Here is a 12006-nt window from a genome sequence, read left to right on the forward strand (position 1 = left end):
ACTCTATCAATGTTGGAACCCGCACTGCCAAAAGCCTTGGGGGCTAAGTTGTTAAGAGCCCGCACTGCCCCAAGCTGCTCCGGCCCACGGGTCGGGGTTCAGCAAGAGAGAGAGTGAGGACGAACGCAAGGAATGGAGACCAGACAGAGTGTGATTCAATCCTGTTTATTCTTCAGTCTCTCTTCCTAGTCCAGGTCTCTTGTTTTGAGTTCCTAGTCCCTAGTTCCTAGTCCCTAGTGCCTCCAAGTTCCAAGTTACTTCTTCCAAGTGCTAAGTGCCTAATACCTAATAATCATTTCTTCTGTCTGCCTCTCACCTTTTATATGTCTCACTTCTAAGCCACGCCTCTAAGTCACGCCTTTAAGTCATGCCCTTAGGTCTTGTCTCTAAATCTGATCTCTAAGTCACGCCCTTAAGTCACACACCTTTAAGTCTCACACACCCAAGGGAAAATCCTGGGTATCTAAAACAAGATGTTATCAGAGTGTGCTCAGCTGTTGTAGGCTATTGTAATCAAGTCTCTTGTCAGGGTATATGGCTCAAGATGGCTGCAAGGATGACAGCCGCCTTCTGTTGGCTCCCCACATAAAACAATATATAATTTTTTAAAAGAGAAAGAAAATGCCCTATAGACTTGCCTACAGGCAATCTACTAGTCTAGGCAAAAGAATGCTAACTAATACAAACAGGAACTCTGTAAGTACAAAATTAGCTAAGGGCCTTTCCCAAAGAATTCCATCAAAGGTCAATTATGCTGAGGAATTCTGGTTCCACTTTTGAAGGAATAGTCCTAAAACTAACATTCTGAACAAACAATCACAAACTCTGAACCTTGAAGAAAAACCCCAATCAGCACATGATGGAACAACATCCATCTTTGGAAAACAATATGCCACCACGGAGAAAAAAATGTGCTGGCTTTTGTTTGGAGTTTCATATCTATATCCATATCTATATCTATGTATCTATATCATCTATCTATATCTATATAATCTATATCATCTATCTATATCTATATAATCTATATCATCTATCTCTATTTATATCATCTATCTATATCATCTATCTCTATATCATCTATCTATATCATCTATATCTATATCATCTCTCTCTATCTATCTATCTATCTATCTATCTATCTATCTATCTCTTGAGAGAACACTAAAAGCTAAAATTCAGAATCTTGCTAATGACTGGATCAAATCACTGGATTGATATAATAAAGTCAGTAAGTTCAAAGTTAGCTCAACAGGAAATCATGTGCTATAGAGAGCAGAGAGATTGGGTGCAATGGAAAGAAAACTTTCACACACATGTGGAACCCATAATATGGAGGTAAAGTGTGAAGAAATCATTTTTCTTTTCTTACTGAGCATACCTTGTGTGGTGGTTTGAATATGTTTGGCCCATGGGAAGTGGCACTATTAGGAGATGTGGCCTTGTTGGAGTAGGTGTGGTCTTGTTGGAGGAAGTGCATCACTGTGGGGGTGGGCCTTGAAGCTCTGCCCAGTGTGGGAGAGGCCTTCCTTCTGGATGCCTGCAGAAGAGCCAGTCTCTCCTAGCTGTAGTCAGATCAAGATGCAGAACTCTCAGCTCCTTCTCCATAAACATGTCTACCTGGACACTACCATGCTTATGCTTCCTGCCATGATAATAATAGACTGAACCTCTGAAACTGTGAGCTAGGCCCAGTTAAATGTTTTTCTTCATAAGAGTTGCCTTGGTCACAGTGTCTCTTCACAGCAACAAAACCCTTGCTAAGACACCTTGTATTTTCCTTAGTCTGAATACATGTGTTTTGCCTGTACTAAGTTCTGTGCCTTTTAGGATGAGTATACAGCCCATAGTTTTCTTTCCATAGCTCTCCTGTACCCACTGGCCTTTCAAGTTTATTTACTCAGCTTTTTTTTGTAGATCATAAGTTTTATTGAATGCATACATATTCAGATCATAAAGCATACATAGAATTATGATTTTCTATAATAAATGTATTTTATGGGATAAACTATATACATTTATTTCAAGAAAAGGAATGACTTGATCAAAACCTCAAGCCAAATTATATGTATCTATTTCCTTCTATAATGTGTAAACAAAAATAGTACAAAAGATCATTTAAAGATATTAAGTATATTAGAACACTAGATATTGACAAATTGAACTTTTGTGTTAGAACGAACTTTGAGCACTTCTAGAAAGACTGATGTCAGTCAGAAACTAGATGAATGCCCAGGCAGAGAAAATAAAGCACGAAAATATGTGGAAAAATTAATTTCAGATAGGAGATTGGCCTCCCAAAACAAATCAATTTCAAAAGTAAAGAAACTTCACTTAAAGGCTACACACCTCCCCTAAAGCATCACATGACACAGGTGTTCAAATGCATTATGGGAGACATTTCTCATTCAAGCCACCAAATGTTATTTAGGTGCTTCTTAATCTTTCATTTTGCTTTACAAACAATAGGTCAACAAACAACTTTTAACTTAGAGTCTCGTAAGTATTTCTAAAGAATTAAAAGGAATTTCTGGGCTAATGAGTAATTCTTTTAGCTATTGACAAAATTCTACTAGACTACCTTGTAGTAATTTTTAACCCCATCACTATAACATGAGTACCTCTATTAACGGGTACCAGTATTAGGAAGGCTGAGAACCTCAACTCAGCTGATGAGTACTACCTACCTCAATTTCTAAAGTGGTGGGATTACTTCCATGATGCCCAGCTAAAGAAAAAAAGTAACATTATTTTACTGGGAATTGAATTGAAATTCTCTTTCTACATACAAGGAAATGGTCAAAACCACAACAAAGCAGAGCAGTCAAACAAAAACCTCTTTCCCTTGAGGTGCTAAAGATAAATGTGGTCTTTTGTATTTTGAATTAAAATGATGTACCAAGTGTTACAAAATTCACTCAGGAAAAAAAAAAAAAGAACCCTAACGCTACCAGTCCAGCACAACTGTTCTGTACATCATCTTACATTTCTATGCACGTATTTCCCCTAGCAGTTGTCTTTGGAGTGCATATAAATTTTGTGCTTAGTATTTACAGTGTAACATTGTAACCATCTTCGGCTCTTATCATATTCATAATTAGGAATTTAGTAGTTGCATGGTAAATGATTTCCCTTCTGGAGCCTTAAGTTGCTTCTAGTGTTTGGTTATCCAAGTCAAATTATGTTTTGTGCTAATAGTGTTTAGTGACTAGTAAATTATTTCCTCAGAATAAATTCCCAAGAGTCACCTTAGTGAATAAAAAAGGCTATAAATATGTTTATAGTCCTTGCTACATGGCACCAAATTATTAGGCAAAAGGACTCTATGAATCCCAGTGAGTGTAGAGTCAGAATCCATGCCTCCTCCTCCTCTTCCTCTTTCTCTTCCTCCTCCTCCTCCTCTTCCTCTTTCTCTTCCTCCTCCTTCTCCTCCTCCTCTTTTTATTTCTGACAGTGAGTTAGAAACATTAAAAAAAAACACCTTAAGTTACAATAACCAAATAACGAGTAAAGCATAAAAATTATTTACTCAAAGTGAATTACTCAACTGTCAAAGAAATAAAGAACCTAAGATCTATACAATAAATTAAGCACGTTGGCTTACAGCAAAGCTGGCTACCTCTATGGGTGCTTTGTAGCATGCAAAAGGAAATGATGGTGTTCCATCCTCTGTGCATCTTATTAGGAGACACATGACTCAGTGAGACCCTCTATTGATGATGCTAGTTTGATTACTGGCTAGTTTTCTCTGCTTTAGGACCCTTTTCCATCTAAAACCAGCCATGAGTAGGGAGATTCCTTAAGACTATGAATACTCCTCTCATCTTTATGGAATGGTAATACAGTCATTAATGAGACTCTTGAACTGATGGCTACAGTGGTCCTTTAAAGATGAGCTTCTTCTGTTTACTATTTATAGTCTTCAGAAAAACTATAAATGTCTTTTCTTCCTATATAGTTGTGTGTTTTAATCTTTAACCATCTATTATTTTTAATATTATTTTTAACTCTAAAATTGTTTCCAACATGGTCATCAAGGGTCATTTTGGGTAGCTTCATGTATCTCCTTCATTTTTCCGTAAGTCTATGAGCATTTCCTTACTCCTGGTCCAGGCTTACTGACACTTCCATTCAAGACCTGGAACCAGTACTTTTTCCAGGAAGTCCCTGTTCCTGTTAGTAGATCACAGCATTTGTAAACTAACTTCTTAGCAATAACTCATTTCTTCCAGGATATCACTGAAGTGAAAATATATCAGTGTACAGAATATATATATTTGTGTGTGTATTTTAAATCATGAGTTTATATGTTACTTTACACATTTATTAAATCAGTGTTTATATTGTCTTCTCTCACAGTGATATTTATCCTAAACAACATCAATGTTGTCTTTTAATCAATCATATAATACACAAAATTTATTCCCAAAGTAGCAAATTAATGGTACTACCCAAATACCACAAGTTCAAGTTTAAGGTGTTTTTGAAACTTCTTTCTAAGAATATAAGTGCTGTTTACAGCTAAGGAACTATTTTCCACTGATATTTAGATTTACTTTTTTTTTTCTCCTCAATTTATGTTATCAAAAGTTTTGACATCCTATTACATCAATTATTTCAGTTTGAATTCAGTGTTACTGGTTGCCTTTTTTCTGATTCATCTTTCTCACACTTATTTATTTTTAAATAATAGCAAGTAGATTTATATATATTTAACTTTGCATATATGTATATGGCTATTTGATTTGTTTCTAACAATGGAACCAAGTAGTGCCCCATTTAGGTTCTCAATATTTTACTATTAAAATCAAGCCATAAAGAATAACTTGTACATTGATGCTACCAGTGCATCTTCACTACAGACTCCTAGAAGTGGAACTGATCAGTCAAAACTAAATGTGTGCTCTTTTGTGGGTCGTTGCCAAGTTCCCTGTTAGGGAGATGATACTGTTTACAGCTGCCCCAGTTGTCAGAGTTAACTGTCAATATAACACAGATTTAGAATCATGTGGAAGGTGCGGGAAGAGTCTCAGTTAAATAACTGTCTTCATCAAGTTTCTCTGTGAGGAATTATTTTTGACTTTTAACTGATATAGAAGAGTCAAGACGACTGTGGGTGGTACCATTCCTTAGACTAAATAAGGAAATGAGAGCATGAGCCAGAAGTATCCAGCAGGTGGTGTTTCTCCATGGATTCTGCTTCAGGTTTCTCTCATGACTTCCCTCAGAGATGGACAGTGACCCACAATCTAAAATAATTTCTTTTCTCACTTAAGTTGCTTTGCATCAGACTATTTTTTATAACAGCAACAGAAAGAATTGAGTAAATTAGTGATGCTTGATGATTTTTCCTCATAAAAGAGTGTGTTGACAAGCTTTTAAAGACACCCTCCCTTTAAATAGTTTGTCCTTATATGTCCTGTATATATGACACCAGATACAGCCCAGACTAAAAGTTAACCTTTGACCTGGAAGTTTTGTGTTCACAATGTTTTGAGAAAAGCTACTTAACTGGAATCAATTTGTTCAAAGATACGAGGGTATTACTTTCTATCTAAAAGAATAATTGTCCTAAAAATAATTAGCTGTGAAAATTTCCCACTGTATACCACATTGGACTTTGCAAGAAGAAAAGGCAAATGTTCTTTAACGTTCCATCAGTCAGCAAAACAGATTCCCAAACAAGCTTTTCTTACCTTGAACTTTTACATGGTATTTGCAAAGGGGAAAATGACTGTCTTAGCCAGCATAAAGGTTGCAAGACCAGTGGAAAATAACAAGAAAACAGCTCCCATTCCTGCTTATGTAAATAGGAAAGAACCTTACTCTGAACAAAATGTTTTATGTATTTTTATCAACGGTACTTTTTTGTTTGGAGGAGAGTCGATGCTTATAGAAACATTAGGATGGTGGGATCTTTTAATTCTGTACTTTGCACACAGAAAGGAAAATATATGTGGTTAGAAACCACCTAGCTAGTGAGGGAACCATTTTCTCTAGGGTTGTTTCTCTTGATTACATATATGATGTATAGATAGATGATAGATAGATAGATAGAAAAATAGATAATGAAAACAAGGAAATTTTATATATTCATATTCAACTGTTGACAATACTTTGCTACTAAAATTAGAGTATAATAAATAACCCAATGCATGTATTTTTATATTGTTGGTGGCATATTAGAGAGTAACACTGTGAAGGGAAATTGTCCATATAATGTATTAGAGTTCCTTCAAAAAAGAAACACAATAAAAAAGAATTACATATGACTGTAAAAGTTGTATTTATTGGATTGGCATAGATTACTATCGGTAGATAGATAGTTTAATAGTGACCATCTGTTTGCTGGGAATGCAGAGAACTAAGTATCTTCTTAGTTTAAGCAGATAGAAGCTGAGAGCATAAGCAGTCAGTGATGCGAGCCCAGTCTGAGACTAAAGGCCCAGAGCTCCTTGCAGATACACTAGGCTGAATCTGTGTTAAAGGACAGGAGAAGCTGGAGGCTGATGCCACCAGCAAAAGCTGCTCAGCGATTGGGTGAAGTGGAGAATTTAGTCTATTAGACAAAGAAAGACCAGTAAAATGTACTTTGGATTCGGTGTTCTAAGTATTTGTATGTAGCTAAGTTACTCACTCCTGAGCAGTGTGTGGCTTGCTGAGTTTACACAAGCTGTCTCGGAGCAGGCGTGGTGGTACAGGCATGTCTGAAAAAACATTTCATTTCTCAGAGTCTGTCGAGATTCTTTAGTTAAAGGAAACATTCCACTCATTAAAATCATAGATAAAGACTATACTATGCTAATTGCCCCCAGCCAGACTGACTGGAGGCATCTTTTAATGAGATAAGATGATAAAGCTGAATTTCTTAAAATGTACTATTCATCTCTTCCTATCTGCTAGGAGCAGAAACGAGGGCTTGCTGGCTTGTTGTCTTGATTCCTGTAACGTTCTCAAGGAGGGATCTCTGGAGACATAACTCTGGGCATTTTTTCTACAAAATCAGCATTATTCAACAACACAAAGGAATTTCTGAACATCAAAAGTCAAGTGTCAACACCCAGAAAGCAAGGAAATTCTGTTTTGAATGTCAGCCCAATATCTTCCATGGTTCCCTCTCTGGATAATATACACATTAGTCACACATGTCTGATCCATTTAATCACCTTTGAGGTGCTACAACACACAGCTTTTCAACCAGGTACACCAGGAAAGGCGTTTAAGGATGTAGCTGGTATCATAGATAGGTGGTTCTGTCGGCAGACAGGACATCACACGTGCAGACGGTGCCAGGGTGGCTGGTGCAGTTGGAGTTTCCAGACTAGGCATGATGCCCATGTTTCTGTCTGACTGTTTTCCTACATTTGTGTTAGCATTGCCCATTTTAGGCATGAAGGTGAGAACCTGGTGTTTGTTGGGAAGTCCGAGTTTACTCTTCTCAGAATTTTAACACACTCAGAGGGATTTGATCATACATTGTGGGGAAGAAATCTCGCGGGCGGGGGGAGGGAGTCCGGCGGCAGGGTACCGGGGCGGTCCGGCATCAGGGTCCCACATTCACGCAGCTGTCTGTGGGCGGGCCGGCGGCTGCATCGGCAAGGTTCCAGGGTTCCAAAAGCTGGGAATCAGGCGGAGAGACCATGCGACACGTGGAGTCCGGTTTTCCAAAGCTTTATTGTTCATGACATGGTTAATGGATGTAGGTGGTACGTGCTTCCCCCGCCAAAGGCCAGGGGAGTCTCATTTTATAGGGAAGGAAAAAGGGAGGGAATAACTTAATTAGCTATGCCCCTGACCTTTTGATAATTCATTAATATTTAAATCTCTGGAGGTGGAGACTTGTTAATCACGCCCTCTACCTGTGTCCTACGTGACTGAAGGTAACAGGTTAAATGGAGTTACCTCGTCAAAGGCCCAACAATACATAACTGTTTTGGGAGGCATGATGGCTCCTTCTGCCAACTGACTACACCATAGTATCACCAGGAAGAGGGCCCCAAGGAGGCATTGTCTAGATAAGGTTGACCTATGGACATGCTTGAGGAAGAATTTCATCTCTATGTTAATTGAAGTGGGAAGATCCTCCTTGAATGCCATCCATGGGCATGCCATTTATTTCATGGATTCTGGACTACATAGAAGTAGAGCAAGGAAACCACATAGTAAGCATGCACACATTCATTTCCTCTCTGCTCTTGGCTGTGGGTGGGATGTAAAAAGCTGTCACACACCCCCGCCTCTTCTTCCCCACCATGATGAACAGTAACCTAGAACTTCAAGCTGAAATAAACCTGTTCTCCTCTCAGTTGCTCTTTAGCGGGGCATTTTATCACAGCAACAGACATAGACTAGAACAGACAGTGAAGGAGGCACGAACCAGGCAGTGCAGATTGCTCTTAGCTCCTGGCCAACAGCCAGCAAAGCATAAGAACCTCTGCCTCAAGTCCACAAGAAACTCCATTCTGCCTACAGTTTGATTGAGCTCAGAAGTAGATTAATTTCTAAGGCTCCCAGAAAGAGCCCAGATATCAGATACCATGATGTTGGCAACATAAACCCAAGGGAGAGAACCCAATCTATTCATAATAAATATGTGCTGATTATATCCATAATATTTGTAATAAATTGTTAAGATAACAATAGAAAAATTTAAAAGCTGGACTGCTGAGCTAGCTGAGAGGACAAAAGTGTTTGCTGCCAAGCCTGATGACCCAAGTTTGAATCGCTGGACCCACATAGTAAGGAGAGGACTCTCTCAAGTTGTCCTCTGTTCCTGACCTGTGTCACATGCATGATTATGTGTGCATGTGGGCACACACCGCTAAATACATCATAATAAGAATTTTAGAAGGAATTGAATAAGCCCACAGTATCCCAGTATAGCATTCAAACCATGTCCTGTGGATGCACAAGTACAATTCATTGTGAAGGGTTTTCTCTGGCTACGGCCATCGATGGGGAAGTGCAGGGGAGTTAATGATGCCTTCCCAGGATTGCCTTTCCACCATGGGAGATGGACATTGTGACGTTTTGAGTATTGCTTCGCAGAGTGCTCAGTTTAAACCGAGCTCTGGCTGTCCCCTTTGGTAACTGCTTTATTAATATACCTTCTTGTGAGATTCTTTCCTTCCTGTCTCTCTTCTTTACCACCCTGTAGGGTTTCTCAGGATCATCTCTTAAATAAGTAACTCATACCACATTATGACTTGGGTTCTTCAGTAAAATCCTAACCTAAGATGCTGGCCTACAGAGCCACAGTGGGAGTAAACTGCTGGACCATTTACTTGTGTGGAAACAAATGTGTACTTTGATAGCTATGAGAGAGAATGACTTTACCAAAAGGATCCAAGCTTTGGGATGATACAGATGTGCATTTGAACTCAAGTTCTGCCTGTTAGTAACTGAAAAAAAAAAAAAAAAAAAAAAAAAACCCAATAAAAAACAGACCAGTTTTTTTTTTAAACTTTTTTTTTTTTTTTTTTTTTTTTGGTTTGGTTTTGGTTTTTTTGTTTGTTGTTGGGTTTTTTTTTTTTTTTTTTTTTTTTTTTTTTTTTTTTTTTCTTTTTCGAGACAGGGTTTCTCTGTGTAGCCCTGGCTGTCCTGGAACTCACTCTGTAGACCAGGCTGGCCTCGAATTCAGAAATCCGCCTGCCTCTGCCTCCCAAGTGCTGGGATTAAAGGCATGCGCCACCACTGCCCGGCAAACAGACCAGTTTTTAACCTCTCTGGTCTTCTGATTTCTCTTCTGTAAGATGGGTTTAATGTCTACATTTCAGGTTGTGATATAAGTTCAAAGCAATATATGTAAAACAGTGGTCAGCCATGACTACTCATCAACACTGCATTTAAATATTCACATTCACTACACAGCCTTGTCCAAATAGAGAGCATTTGCCTAATGAGCCATATTATTTAAGTTTCTACGACTGGTATGAGTGTAGAGAGACCTAGAAACCTCAGGTATGTTCTTATTTCTCTTCTCTCAAATCACCTACTTTTAATTTTGAGGAAAAATGACCCTTTCTTCCTGGACTTTTAGTGGCATTTTAAAGGTATTTGGAACTTCTGCATCTTCTCTCTGACAGCAACAACAACAACAAAATCAAAGTTATATTTTGAAACATGACCAGGCTGGGAGTTTTCTACTGGGAAGGACTAAGAACAAAGCTAAAAATAGTTTCTGAGAAAAATCCTAACTTTTAAAACAAGTGGCGCAAGTGGCCAAGGAAAACAGACCCGGAGGCTTTTCTCTCATCCCGAGGTTCTCCCACCCCTGGAAACAGTGGTCACAAGGCAGCCTGGCTACACTCAGGAAGAGTCCAGCTAATTAACCAGTCCACCCTCCCTTGTTTCTTCCACTTGGGGAATTCACCAGAGTTGGCTCATGTAGAACATATTCCCATTAGTTATTCCTTAAATCCCCAAACAGAAAGTTAGGAAGTTTTGCGATAAGATGCTGCCAAACTGGAAACAAAACTATGCCAAACAGGAAGCAAAGCCATATTAAGCCACTGAAGTTGCTCATCATCTTGGAAGCTCAAAGAGTGGGGTTAGTGTAGAGTCCTCCTGAACCTGAGAGGAAGATAAAACAATAGAATGCAACACACACACACAGATACTCAAACAGGCACTCATATAGAGAAATACATACATCACACAGACACATATACATAGAGAGATACATACACCCTCATATATATATGTGTATGTGTGTGTGTGTATATACACCCCCATATATATATGTGTGTGTGTGTGTATACACCCACATATATATATATATATATATATATATATATATATATTCCCTACAAACACACAGAGATACATACAACCCATATATATATATATATATATATATATATATATATATATATATATATCCCCTGCCCACACATACAGACACACACACAGACACAAACACACACATATAGAAGGATACACACATACACAGATACACACATACATCTACACAGACAGTCACACATACACTCATACTGACACAGACACATACATATAGACAGACAGACACAGATACACACACGCAGACAGAAAGACAGACTGATTGATACACACACACACACACACACACACACACACACACACACAGAGTTCTTTCTTCCTTGGGAATAAGCCACCTTCCCACATGTAAGAATTCCGTTTTTTTTTATTGGATATTTTCTTTATTTACATTTCAAATGTTAACTCCTTTCCCGGTTCCCCACCACCACCAGAAACCTGCTATCCCCTCCCCCCTCCCCTGCTTCTATGAGGGTGTTCTCTCAACCCACTCCCACCTCCCCACCCTCGAATTCCCCTACACTGGGGCATCGAGCCTTCACAGGACTAAGGACCTCTCCTCCCATTGATGCCCAACAAAGCCATCCTCTGCTACATATGTGGCTGGAGCCATGGGTCCCTCCATGTGTCCTCCTTGGTTGGTGTTTCAGTCCCTGGGAGCTCTAAGCACCTTGTGATTGGCTCAGCACTGTCACAAGGCATCCCTGCCCATCAGCTTTCTGGTTTGGTCAAACTTCTTATACTTAAGGAAGGAATTTCTTTTGTTTGATTTGTGTGAATGTTTTGTTTATGTGGTTTTGTTTTTGCTTTGAATTAAGACACGCTCCTGTGTAACCCAGTCCAGCCTCAAACTTACTATGTAGCTATGATGACCTTGAATCCTGGCCCTTCTTGCTTCCACTTTCCAAAATCTACAGAATTTACCATAACACCTAATTCTCTTGTGTGTGTGTGTGTGTGTGAGAGAGAGAGAGAGAGAGAGAGAGAGACAGAGACAGAGACAGAGACAGAGACAGAGACAGAGACAGACAGAGACAGTGAGACAGAGACAGAAAAACATAGACAAAGAGACACAGAGAGAGACACAGAAAAAGAGAGACAGATACAGAGAGTCAGACACAGAGAGAAGAGGGCCTCATGATCTGACACTGACAGGCCTTCAACTTACTATGTAGCCTTAACTGGCCTTGAGTTGGCAGTCCTGCCCCAGCC

This window comes from Arvicanthis niloticus, chromosome 10 (genome assembly GCF_011762505.2).
Source record: "Arvicanthis niloticus isolate mArvNil1 chromosome 10, mArvNil1.pat.X, whole genome shotgun sequence".
Lineage (NCBI taxonomy): Eukaryota > Metazoa > Chordata > Mammalia > Rodentia > Muridae > Arvicanthis > Arvicanthis niloticus.